The sequence below is a fragment of the Medicago sativa genome, chromosome 6, assembly GCF_051527215.1.
Source record: "Medicago sativa cultivar Bolivia chromosome 6, Bolivia_mono, whole genome shotgun sequence".
Taxonomy (NCBI): Eukaryota; Viridiplantae; Streptophyta; class Magnoliopsida; order Fabales; family Fabaceae; genus Medicago; species Medicago sativa.
The window spans coordinates 15,767,593-15,781,740 of NC_140754.1; the positions used below are offsets into that span (position 1 = coordinate 15,767,593).

The following is a 14,148-nucleotide window of genomic DNA, read 5'->3' on the forward strand; positions in this document are numbered from 1 at the left end:
GCATTGTCCATACGCTTAAAACCCTAGCAAAAAAGGACCAATTGTTACGCCGATTTGAAATCTCCATGATTGAATCATATGTGGGAGTCATTTTCAACCACAAATTGTATAAACCTCAAAGAGATTGTGAAAGTGGTAATGGGTATTCGGTGTTGTACAGTGTCGGTTTTAGTATAAAAAGTATCGTATCCTCAAAGACCAATTTATCAAGTACTAATTAATTGACGGGTAGAGACCAAAACGACGGTTTTCGTTGACCTCTGCTACTCGAGTAATTTGTGTTGATTAAATAGTAACGAGAGAAATAAAACTTTTGTAGAAAAAATTGAACAAAACACTAAAAATTTGTTTTTCTTAATTCAATAAATTCCTAGTTAAAATAAAAGAAGTGCTTTTGCTTTAACCTTTTCAATTAAAAATCTGAATTTTTCTTAGTCAGAAATCTCTACTTTCGTAGTAGAGATTTTAAATTGTAAAACAGAATTTTTCAAAACAACTGTTTAAATTATCGTTACAATAAAAGGAGCGTACAATTTACATGAGTTCCGTCGCTACGGTTCCTCGTTTTGTACTCAATTAAGACTATTCAAACATGATAAAATAACATTCTAAATTTATCTTTTGATGAATTCATAGTAAAAAATAAATAAAAGAGATCGAACCTGTTAATGATGGACACTTTAAATCAAAAGAATCGCCATAAAATTCAACGAACGGAATAGACTAACAGGAGAGGCACATCGAAACACCACAATATGATTGGAATCAAAAGAATAATACGTAGCAGCACTAGAAATAAAGGGAATTGGAATAAAATTATTAAGTACTATTGGAATAGCAACAACAAAGTTAGTAATGGAATTTTAATGGAAAATATGGAACTGAATCAAGAGATTTACATAGAACTAAAATTAAAACATGAAACCTGGAATTGAATCCAAAGGATTTTGAAGAGTTCTATTGTAATTTTCGGCAGCCAAAGGTTTCAAAAGAAGAAGAAAAAAACTAGGTTCAGAATTATGTTAAGTTGTACGGCAGCTAGGGTTTATTTTACAACGAGTGTCTCAATGCCTTTTTTATAGGAAAATTGCTTTTCTGACATTCAAAACGTCATATTGACACGTGGAAATGACGTTTTTACCCCCAACGGTAGTTAACTACCGTTGGATTTATCCGGCGGTAGTTAACTACCGTTCCCAGTCAACAGCACACAAAAAAAAAAATGCTCCAGAGGTAGTTGACTACCGCTGAATTACTTTCTTCAATTTATTGTTCTACGTTCTCTCCATCTATTTCTCTTTCTTTTTTCCCTTTGTCTTTCCATATATTTCCCTTTTGTTATGCTACAGCCCCATCCTCCCTCCTTGTTCCTTTTCAGTGCATGTTTCCCACCCTTTGCAAATTTCCCAATCTCATAGACTCCATTTTCCTTTCCAGTTTTCTTCCTTTTGGGTCTAGCTTATGAATTTCATACATCTAGTTAATTAAAGATTTGTGTGAAAATCTTGATTTTGGATGGATGTTAGGTTGTCATACTGAGTTGTGTGTAGTTTAGACCAAATGTTTTGATTTGAGAAGGATGATGAAGAACTTATTGATTTGAACAGGAAAGAAGTTAATTGTGGTGAAAATAACGGCAAGAATGGTGATTGATTCAACGTAAAAAAAATTAAAAAAAGGAGTGGTGATGGATTGGATTCATTGATAGAAGTAAAGTAAAGATTTTGTTGTGTGATAGTAATTCAGTGGTAGTTAACTACCGTTAAGGCCCAGCGGTAGTTAACTGCCGCCGGTTAGTCCAACGGTAGTTAACTACCGTTGGGGGTATTTATGGTTTTTCCATGTGTTGTTAGGACGTTTCTTATGTCGAAAAAGCAATGGTCTTTTTATAGTCTAATTCTTCAGCACAAAATTGTTAAAGGTCATTGGGTTTGTGATGTCGGTAACGATTTCTTTATTTTCCTCATTTTCCTTCGCTTTTGCTTTTTACACCTATGTTCCTGAAACACATCAAAATAATTGACTCTAAAATAAATAGAAAACAAACTATTTAGAGAATGTATTTTGCATGTTATCATGTGTGGAATAATCTTCTTAGGACAACAATAAAGAATTATTTAGGAATTATTAGACGAAATAAAGGCCTATTCATATAGATGCATTCATCTTTGGTAATTATTTACAACCAGTAAATCGTTATAACTTGGACCCGAAATAATGACAAAATATCATTATTATATTCGTATATACACTTTCATCTTTGGAAATTATTTTCATCCAATAGCTGATTTTGGTGCTGAAAATATGACATAATATCATTAATTCAATGACGATGATTAATGTTTTTTTTTTACAATTACATGATATTGATGATGATTAATTTTTCCAATAAACACAATATCAATCATTTCTAAAATGGTTCAGCCAAAGCATACGACGATTTGCTGATTATCGACCAGTTGAAAATTTCAATCATAACTTTTGGTCCTGTTATTAAGTCGACTAATAACAATTCATTATACAAGTCTGATGGGCCGAAAAATTAACACTGCCTGAACCACTAAGGTGTTTATCTATTGAAACTTCGATTTTTCTATTATCTAATAGAGCAGCTCCAATATTCGCACACTCCGTTTAATTTTATTTATAATGTCAGTATCGTTCTGTTCTTTCTCATTTATCCTAATGCATGTCATAACTCTTTCACCATATTATCAGCTATATATTCTGCTTCATTTTTGATACTATCTGCTATATATATTCGTCTGTTTTTTCTTTGTTTGTGGAGTGCCTGTGTCTAAGTGTATGCACAAGACAGTTTTGTAGTCCCGTCCCTTTTTCTAGCCTTTTTTGTTGTTTAAACATAATATTTTAGATTATTGGCGGTTGATTTTTGGATTTTTTTTATTGATAAAATTATATGTCGAGTTATGAATTTCAGTTATATTATATTTGTAGTTAGGCACATGAATACAATTGGACTGTAGTTTGGGTTATGTAAGAAATTGATGATACTATGAATAGATTTTATTGAAACTGATCAATTATAACGTGACTTTCTCAACAACAAATTGTTGCTTCACTAGCACCACCATGTAATGAATGACACGAAAAATTTGTCATTTTCAAACACTACTTTTATGTTAACTGAGAAAGTAATTTTATTATGAAATTCTATATCTATATAATAGTGTTCTGACCTAAAGCTCTTGATTCATTATTATATAAAAAGCTTATTTTGTTTATTGTGATGATGAACCAAATAATACACAATATAAAACTTAAAACTATTCTCATGTTATGGATAACTTTTTACTAGTATTATGAAAGTACCATGCTAAAGATTAAAACTAGTATTATGGGAAGAAAATTACTATATTTTAACATTCGTCCCCAACCTCCCTTTTCTGTAAATATGATCCACTTCTACCGATCCTAGCATACATGAACTAAATGCTTCGTTGTTTCGGTTGTATAATTATATGGGAAATGTTAACAATATTGGAAATGGGAAATCAACATTCTTCTGGCATGATATTTGGATAGGGGAAAAATCTCTTCTCTCTAATTTTTCTAGGCTTTTTTCGCTATCCACCCAAAAAAATAACAAGATGAATCAAATGGGGAGGTAGGTTGGTGAAGAGTGGCATTGGGATCTTGGTTGGAGGGTGGATCTTTTTGGTAGGGAGGAGCATGCTTTGGTCGAACGAAAGAAACTCCTTCCTACTAATGGAGTTAAAAAGGATAAAGATAAGTGGATTTGGTCTCTTGAAGGATCAAGTAGCTTTACGGTTAAATCACTATATACTTTTTTGATTGGTAAATTTCTTCCTCCTAAGGTCTTAAGTGCGGCAACAAGAAGAGGATTAAGGAAAATATGGTCGAGTTTGGCTCCGCAAAAGGTTCAAATTTTCTCTTGGTAAGTAATTTTTGGTAGACTCTCCACTCGCTCAAATTTATCTAGAAGAGGAGTTTTAGTGGATGGTGTTTGTTTGGATTGTGCGTGGTGCTGGAAATTCGAGAGGTGGAGAATCACTTGTTTTGTAGATGTAACTTTGTTACGGAAATTTAGAATTTGATTTTTAAATGGATCATAATGGAGGTCATTCTACCAGGAAATGTGATCTCCCTCCTAGATTATTTTTATATTTCTTTATTAAAAAAGAACCGTAAGGGCTCAACACTTATGTGGCATGCAACATTGTGGAAGATTTGGGAAGCGCGGAATAAGGTTATTTTCTTCTCAAAGATTGTGGGGGTGGAAGAGATTGTAGAAGGTATCAGAGTAACAGCTTGGAAATGGTTTCTTGCTAAGAAAAAAGGGTGATCATGTTTGTATTATGAATGGTACTCAAACTCTCTTCTTTGTTTAAACGCGTTAGTGTTTGGTATTTTGCAGGGCAAGTACCCCTTATACTTTTCCTGAGTTGTGGGTTAAGTACTCTTTGTACTTCTCTCCTTTCTAATAAAATTGGTTGTTCAAGATAAAACTTAGTTATTTTCTTTATGTGTCTTTTGTATGTTTCTTAACTCAAAATATAGTTTTTTGTTGTAAACTTTGAGAAAATGATGAATTTGAAAGGAAAAAAAAATCATGGATAGTTTAGCTAAAAGCACTAAGGAAAAATATAAGAAAAGCATCTAAGTTTTGTCCTTAAAATCTCTAGAAAAAATGTTCCTGGAAATAATGATAAAAATGGAGATGCGGTTCCTGGAAATAATGATAAAAATGGAGATGCGGGGTATCGATCCCCGTACCTCTCGCATGCTAAGCGAGCGCTCTACCATCTGAGCTACATCCCCATATTGTTTAAAATTATTCCTTAAAAATAAGAATTGAGCCTAACAAAAGGAGTTAGACTCCCACAATGGTGAACCAATGTTTTATTCTCGTGTGAGAGATATGTCATACTTAATGTCTGACGGTGCCTCAAGTAAGATTACTATCAGTTAAGGAAAATTATAGAAATTTAGAAGAGGTTATATGAATTCAACTCATATCTCCCAAGATTTGGATTTGAATTTTGTTGCCGATGAAAAATTGACATTCTAGATATCATGTAAATACATCTTTCAACACTCTTTTTGGTTGAGTTAATGGGTTAACGGAGTGAAATGGTCTCCGATTTGCATTCTAACAAAGGAAAGAATACCAACATAACAATTTGATATTTGTCATTCAAAATAAAAGGAGGAAAAATCTTTAAACTATTAATAGTGATGATTCAAAAAAAACTATAGACAAATTATAGAATTAAACAAAAAAATTATCCATACAAATACATAATTTTTCGTTGTTGGTCCCTCCAAAATTTGTCTTCAAACAATGGTATTTCAAATATTTGCCCTTATCAAATTTAGTTTTCGTTGTTAAAATAAGTTGAAGTGATAATGTATAGAACCAAAGACAGTATAAGAACCAAAGACTAATAACGAAAACTTATTTTAACAACGAAAAGATACATTTTCACTTAATAAGATAGTATAAGAACCAAAGACAGTATAAGAACCAAAGACTAATATATACTATCTTTTCGTTGTCAAAGCCTATTTCGTTTATTGTGATGATGAACCAAATAATACACAATATAAAACTAAAAACTATTCTCATGTTATGGATAATTTCTTTACTAGTATTATGAAAGTACCATGCTAAAGATTAAATTTTGTAAGTTGTTTTTGTTTTTAAGATTTACTTCTTTGAGAAATTAGTTTTTTAAAATGTCAACTTATAAATGTGCATGATAATTTCCTAAGTAATAGTGTATTATTTTTATATAATGTACAATGTAAGAAGGGTTGTTAGTTAAATCTTTATTTGTGTTCGTAGTTTTATTTTTACCATCATTGTACTCTTAAACGCCGTCTCCACCATCTTTGTACTCTTAAATGCCGTCTCCACCATCTTTGAACTCAAAGCCTTACAAATTAACCATTAGCGTCATTCAGTTGTTCAACGAACGATTGCAAGACCATGTCTTTCGAACCCTCTCGGTAAAGTTGTTTTCCCACGGTTCAGTTATCGTTGGTCGGCCTATCACACTCAACGTCTTTCTTTGTTTCCTCTCAATCATGTTATTTTGTAAGGTATCGATCAACTTTCTTCTCCTTTTATTGTTATAGTTCCTAATATATCTGTTTTTTGTAGTGTTTGAATCTCATGTGACTTCACTAACAATTCTGGTCCAATTTATTATCACTGTTTCATTTGTTTGTCGTTGGAATTTTTAGATTATGTTTAATCTATTTTGCTTAAGTTTGATCTCATTGGTGTACTAATATTATGTAACTTGTACTAATATTAAGTCTGATCTATTTTGTTATGTAACTTATATTTGGTGTTTCAGTTTAGTCATATTTTTATATTAATTTATTTAAATCAAATTTTGAATGAGTTTTACGTTCAAAGTAAATGGTACTCAACCAAACTTCATTATATTAAATTATTGCTGGTTTGGTTTAGCGGTGTGATAAGTGTTTAAAAGTGATATATTTCATATAGGAGTTTAGGCATTTTAGTGACTTGTTTTGCAAGATTCTCTATGGAAAACTCCAATTATTGTGTAAATATGTCATTTATGCTTTTGAGCCTTATTCTACCCTTTTTGTGCAGGAAAATACAAGCAAGGAGCAAGAAACGTCAAAGTTCAATGTCCTACGCTATTAGCGTGTCCTACGCTATTAGCGTGAGAAGAAATGGCCAAGGTCAGAGAGATACGCCATTAGCGTACCTGGGGCGTAGGTTTTGGAGAACTCTTGAAGAGTACGCTAATAGCGTATTCTGAGCTATTAGCGTACAAGCTCCAGAGAGCTACGCTATTGGCGCACCTGGAGCGTAGCTAGTCAAGAAGAACTACGATATTGGCGTAAACTACGCTATTAGCGTAAATACTCCAGAGAGATACGCTATTGGCGTGGCTGGAGCGTAGCAGCAGGGCAAGGCCAACGTGGCACTCTCCTATTGGCCAGATTATAGGCCGCCTTACCACGCTATTAGCGTGAGTTGCGCTATTAGCGCAGGTGCAAAAATGCAGGCCCATTTAATTAATAGCATTCTTCCCTCTCTCTACATATTATTCACTATTCCATTGAAACATTTTATACATTTCTAGAGAGAGGTTAGAGCTATTTCATAGAGAGAAACACAAAGCAAGTGATTAAGGAGTAGATTCAACCCTAGATTCATTGAGACATCAAGGATCTTGGCATGGAATCTTCATCTTTCCTTCATTCCTTGCATTAGTTTACATGTCTATATGTAACTATCACCTTCTTTGTAGTATTGAGGTAACTATCAAGCTATTATGTAATCTTTTGATCTTTTAATATATAAGGTTCTAGCTTAATGATTCAATATTGTTGTTATTCTTGCTTTTAATGCTTTCAAAGAGATTCAAGATGATTTGGACACAAACTCTTGAATCTAGAACTAGAATAACAATCTATCTTATGTTATATCACTCTTGACAAGTTTGTAAACCTTTGATAATTACTTTTAATCAAGATTTTAATGCTTTCGGATACTTAATCAGGCTGGACACGGTCGATTAAGTTATCCGATCGACTTTGTTATCGTTTAAGGAATTTGGACACAAATGTTTAAACGCTAACTTGGAAATAACGATGTCGCTTTGGACACGAAGGATATTGTAGAAATGATTGTAATAATATTGGTTATAAAGCTAGAGTCTGTTAATCGATCGAGAGATTGCTGCTGTTATGCTTGCTCGTTATCTTAGACCGCAAGCGAAATAGTTCGATCCCCTCTCGTTTTTACTTTAGTGTCAAATATGGATATAGTGTTACAAACAAACAAATTATATCCAAACCCTTAATGTGAACGATTGTGTAAATGCTTATGATTAAACGTAACTCCCTGTGGAAACGATCCTATATATACTCACGTGTACATAGTTATATGACGTGTAGGAAAAATCTTACATCAAAATGGCGCCGTTGCCGGGGAGTAACGGAAATTTTTGTCATAAGTATTGAAACAATTTTGTCATGTTAAGTCAATTTTGCACAAAATTCTTTCATGCATATACATATACACATATACCATTCATTTTTTTTATATGCTAACCACCTGGTATAGTCTTGGTGAACTTTGTTTATGCGAGGTACCGTTGCTAGCGAAGACCTACAATTTGATCCAGAAATTGAGAAAACTGCTAGGTTACTTAGAAAGCAAGCAAAGGAAGCTAGGAGATTAGCCAGGTTGGCTCAGCCGGAATCTTTACTTTTTATTCCTTCTCCGTCAGGTTCGGTGCATACTATTTCACTTAGTGATTCTCCACATTCTTCACCACATTCATCTCCGAAGAGTGAACCAGAAGTAGTCATGGCTCAAGAAAATGATAATGATGCTCTACCTATGTGGATTAGTCCGAGGAGGCTAGCTAATCTTGGCAATCGTAATGCCAAATCAATTGAGCTGAAGTCGGGGTTGATAAACTTGATAACTCATAACCAGTTTACCGGTATGGATCATGAGGATCCATATAAACATCTTACCAACTTCTATGTTACCGCCGGTACACTTGGTATGAAGGAAGATGAGGAAGAGGGTGTGTTTGTGCAATTGTTTCCTCATTCTTTGATCGGGAAGGCTAAGGAGTGGTATCTTGATCAACCAACTTCTTTGATGGAAAATTGGGGTGAGCTAGAGAAAGCATTTCAAGAAAGGTTCTTTCCGGAGGATAGGCATCTTGAGGCTAAAACTTCAATTACAACTTTTGCTCAAGGCCAAAGTGAGACTCTTTGTGAAGCTTGGGAGCGCTATAAATCATTGCTAAGGAATTGTCCAAAGCATGGTTTTGATAGCCAAATGCAACTATATCTTTTTCGTCAAGGGCTACAAGACATGTCCAAGACGATGCTAGATGCAAGTGCTGGAGGTTCTATTGCTTTGAAAAACCCAGCTGAAGCTGTCAAAATCATTAACCAAATGGCTCTCAACACAAGAAAATCCTCTCACAACCGGAATCCTAATCAAAGGAAAGTCGGTATTCTGGAACTAGAAGCAAATGATGCGGTCTTAGCTCAAAATAAGCTCCTCACTCAACAAATAGAAGCTATGCAAAAGGAGATGAGAGCTATGCCTAAACAAATTCTTGAATCTCTCAAGCAAGAAGGAGGAACCGCTCAAGTCAATACTTGTGGACTTTGTACGGGGGATCATCCAACCGGCTATTGTCCCGAACCCGGTTCTTTTGAAGAGGAAGAGGTCAACTATGTGGGAAACCAACAAAGGCCTAACCAACCACAACAAGCCGGAACCTCACAACAAAATCCGGGTACTTCCAACTTCCAAGGAAGGTATCCGGCAAACCAAAACCAACAAAGACCTTGGAGAACACCGTACAACAATAACTACCAATATCCTCAATCAAATTTCTACCAACAACCTTTCCCCCAATTCCAACAACCCTTCAATAATCAATACCAATTTCCACCACCAAATAACCCCCAACAACCTAACAATTCCCAAAGCACCGAGGAGGTCTTGAAACAATTCATGCAAGTGTCCATGGCTAACCAGAAAAACACCGACGCGTCTATCAAAGGCCTTGAGACACAAGTTGGTCAGTTAGCACAACAAATGGCTCAAGGTCCTCCGCAATTGGGAGCTTTCACCGCTAACACTCAACCAAATCCTAAGGAGCACCACAAGGCATAGCAGTCAAAAGCTATAGCTACAAGGAGTGGGAGAGTAGTAGGTAAAGGGGTAGGTGATGATATTGTTGTTGAAGAGAAGGAAGATGAAGTTGTTAACAAGGAGGACATAGAGAAGTTCGAGGAGGATAGTGTAGAGATAGAGGAGGAAGTGTATATAAAGAATAAAGAAGCATTATTTGAAAAAGAAAAAAATCAAAAAAGAGATCTTGAGGTACAAGTGGAGATGGAGAGGAAGAATAAAGATGTGGGGAAAGATAAAGGGAAGAAACAAGTGGTTGAGAAGCAAGTGGTGGCTCAACACTTACCATACCCACATGCTCCATCGAAGAAAGACAAAGAGCGGCAATACGCAAGGTTTCTTGAACTCTTCAAGAAGTTGCAAATTGATATACCATTCTCAGAAGCCTTGGAGCAAATGCCGGTCTATGCGAAGTTCATGAAAGATATCCTTTCCAAGAAAAGAAGAATCAATGATGAAGAGACGATCCAAATCGATGCCAATTGTAGTGCTATTATTCAAAGAACAATGCCAAAGAAAGAGCAAGATCCGGGAAGAGTCACTCTACCGGTAGCTATTGGCACAACACATGTAGGTAAAGCACTACTTGATCTTGGATCAAGCATCAATCTCATGCCTTTGTCCGTTGCCAAAAGAGTTGGTGACCTTTGTATAAAGCGGACTAGGATGATGTTGCAATTGGCCGACAAATCCTTTGCAAAACCATTAGGTTTGGCCGAAGATGTTCTTGTAAAAGTGGACAAATTTATTTTTCCGGCTGATTTTGTGGTTATGGATGTCGAAGAAGATGAGGATGTGCTTATCTTAATGGGAAGGAATTTCATGCAAACGGCTCGGATGATGATTGATCTTGATGATAATATCATGAAGGTCAAGGTAAATGATGAAGAGGTTACCTTCAACATCCGAGAGGCTTTGAAGTACTCGAAAGACAAGGGTGCGTGTTTCAAAATGGATGCAACCGAAGAAGTCATCTTGACTACTCGGAAGCAAATGCACAATAGAACACCCCTTGAGAGTGCTTTGGTGGACGCACTCAATGCTATTGATGAAGACGAAGCAAGTGCCATTGAAGAGTGTTTGAAGGAGCTAGATTCCTTGAAGGAGGTTCTTCCTAATCAAGCCATACTTGAAGATTTGAAAGAAGAATCCAAGGAAGAAGCCAAAGTTGATGACACCAAGGTAGAATTAAATGTTTTGCCATCTAATCTGAAATATGTTTTTCTTGAGAAAGATGGTACAAAACCGGTGATCATTAGTAGCTCCTTGTCCATCGATGAAGAAACAAAGTTGGTAGAGGTTCTCAAGGCCAACAAAGAAGCAATAGGGTGGAAGTTATCCGACTTGAAAGGGATAAGTCCATCTTATTGTATGCACAAGATTATGATGGAAGAAAACTTCAAGCCGGTAGCACAACCACAACGCCGCTTAAATCCAAACATGAAAGAGGTGGTGCGAAAGGAAGTAGTGAAGTTGCTTGAAGCCGGCATGATCTATCCTATCTCGGATAGTGCTTGGGTAAGCCCGGTTCAAGTAGTTCCCAAGAAAGGAGGAATGACGGTGATCACTAATGATAAAGATGAGTTGATCCCAACTAGAACCGTCACCGGATGGAGAATGTGTATAGATTATAGAAGACTCAATCAAGCAACAAGGAAGGATCACTTCCCCTTGCCCTTCATGGATCAAATGCTTGAAAGACTCTCCGGTCAATCCTTTTATTGCTTCCTAGATGGTTACTCCTGTTACAATCAAATCGCCATGAATCCAGATGATCACGAGAAGACGGCTTTCACTTGCCCCTTTGGTATTTTTGCTTATCGAAGAATGCCATTTGGCTTGTGTAATGCACCCGCAACTTTTCAACGGTGTGTTCAAGCAATCTTCTCCAAACTTATTGGAAAATGCATGGAGGTGTTCATGGATGATTTCTCAGTTTTCGGTTCGTCATTTGATACGTGTTTGAATAGCTTGGATACCGTGCTGAAGCGGTGTATTGAAACTAGCTTGGTGCTCAATTGGGAGAAATGTCACTTCATGGTTACCGAGGGTATTGTCCTTGGTCATAAGATTTCTGCTAAGGGTATTGAGGTAGACCAAGCAAAGGTCGATGTCATAGGAAAGCTTCCTCCACCGGTAAATGTCAAAGGTGTTCGGAGTTTTCTTGGTCATGCCGGGTTCTACCGGAGATTCATCAAAGACTTCTCAAAGATTGCAAAGCCTATGAGCAACTTGCTCAACAAAGATAAGTCTTTTGTTTTTGATAATGAATGTCTTGATGCATTTGAATCTTTAAAAGAAAAGTTGACCACCGCACCAATAATCATTGCTTCTAATTGGGATTTAAATTTTGAATTAATGTGTGATGCAAGTGATTATGCTGTTGGTGCGGTCTTGGGTCAACGTAAGGATAAAATTTTTCATGCTATTCACTATGCAAGTAAGGTTTTGAATGAGGCACAAATCAATTATGCCACAACTGAAAAAGAGTTACTTGCAATAGTTTATGCAATGGAGAAATTTCGTTCTTACTTTGTAGGTTCCAAAATTGTTGTTTACACTGACCATGCAGCTATCAAGTATCTCCTTACTAAGTCCGACTCAAAGCCAAGGCTCATCCGTTGGATGTTGTTGCTTCAAGAGTTTGACTTAGAGATCAAGGATAAGAAAGGCACGGAGAATCTTGTAGCTGATCACCTTTCAAGGTTGACAAACAATGAGGTAACCAAGAATGAACCGGAGGTTCGTGAAGAATTTCCAGATGAACGGTTGCTAGCAATCAATGTGAGACCGTGGTTTGCCGACATGGTGAACTACAAAGCAACCGGGTTCATTCCGGAAGATTTTGAATGGCAACAACGCAAGAAGTTCCTTCATGATGCTAACCACTTTGTGTGGGATGAGCCTTATTTGTTCAAAATTGGAGCGGATAATCTCTTGCGTAGGTGTGTGGATGATGAAGAGGCAAAGAAGATCCTATGGCAATGTCATAATTCGCCCTATGGAGGTCACTTCAACGGGGAGAGAACAGCCGCAAAGGTACTTCAATCCGGGTTCTATTGGCCAACTCTTTTCAAAGATGCCAATTTACATTGCAAGTATTGTGATGAATGCCAAAGAACTGGATCAATGTCAAAAAGAAATGAGATGCCTCTACAACTCATCCTTGAAGTGGAAGTGTTTGATTGTTGGGGTATAGATTTTGTTGGCCCTTTTCCTTCATCATATTCAAATGAGTACATCTTGGTAGCTGTTGATTATGTTTCAAAGTGGGTGGAAGCCGTAGCTTCGCCTAAAGCCGATAGCAAGACGGTAGTGAAGTTCCTAAAAAAGAATATTTTCACCCGGTTTGGTACACCAAGAGTTCTCATTAGTGATGGAGGGTCACACTTTTGCAACACACAACTTGCCAAGGCCCTTGATCATTATGGAGTCAAGCACAAAGTAGCATCACCGTATCATCCGCAAACTAATGGACAAGCCGAAGTTTCTAACCGGGAGGTCAAACGCATACTTGAGAAGACGGTTTCTACATCTCGGAAGGATTGGTCGGCTAAACTTGATGAAGCTTTGTGGGCATATAGGACTGCATACAAGTCTCCTGTAGGCCTCACTCCTTTCCAAATGGTTTATGGCAAATCTTGTCACTTACCGGTCGAGCTCGAACATAAAGCATTTTGGGCATTGAAGTTCCTCAACTTTGATCAAGGGAAAGCCGGTGAAAGAAGAAAAGTTCAAATGCATGAGCTTGAAGAATTGAGAAATCAAGCTTATGAATCTTCAAAGCTCTACAAAGAAAGGACCAAGAAGTATCATGACAAGAGGATCATTCTGAGACAATTCATGCCGGGGCAAATGGTATTACTTTTTAATTCAAGACTGAGATTGTTTCCGGGCAAATTGAAGTCTAAGTGGTCCGGACCTTTCATGGTTAAAGAGGTCAAACCGTATGGAGCTGTTGAACTTGAGGACCCAGTCACCAAAGCCAACTGGACTGTTAATGGGCAAAGGCTTAAGCCCTACTTCGGTGGTGAAATTGATCGGTGTTTGACGACGATTTCACTAATCGAGCCATGATTTCTTCAAAATGCGTCAAGCTAAGGACGTAAAACAAGCTCTTGCTGGGAGGCACACCCAGTTTTGTAAGTATTTTTATATTTATTGCATATAGTAGTAGTACATATACATTTACAAGCAGAAATGAAAGACTTTGAAAAACTGATCCTGAAGCCTCACGCCAATAGCGAAATTTGCGCTATTAGCGTGAGAGCTCCAGAGAGCCACGCTATTAGCGTGAGTTTGGCGTGAGGGAAAAATTTTTGTGGGCCCAAGGGGAGTAACTCCCCTTAACTGCCCACAACCCACTCCCCTTATTCCTTTTACGGTTTCATTCTTCCCTTTTTCACTCTCACACACAAAAACTTCTCTCACTCACACACTAACCCTAA

The 14,148-nt window shown here is 36.7% G+C and overlaps 1 non-coding gene across 1 annotated transcript; it reads right to left on the reverse strand.

The window, feature by feature from the left end:
- Positions 1-4,730: 4,730 nt before the first annotated feature.
- TRNAA-AGC (transfer RNA alanine (anticodon AGC)) lies at positions 4,731-4,803 on the reverse strand. The gene has a single exon. It is a non-coding gene; the product is annotated as a tRNA-Ala (tRNA).
- Between the last annotated feature and the right edge of the window lie 9,345 nt (positions 4,804-14,148).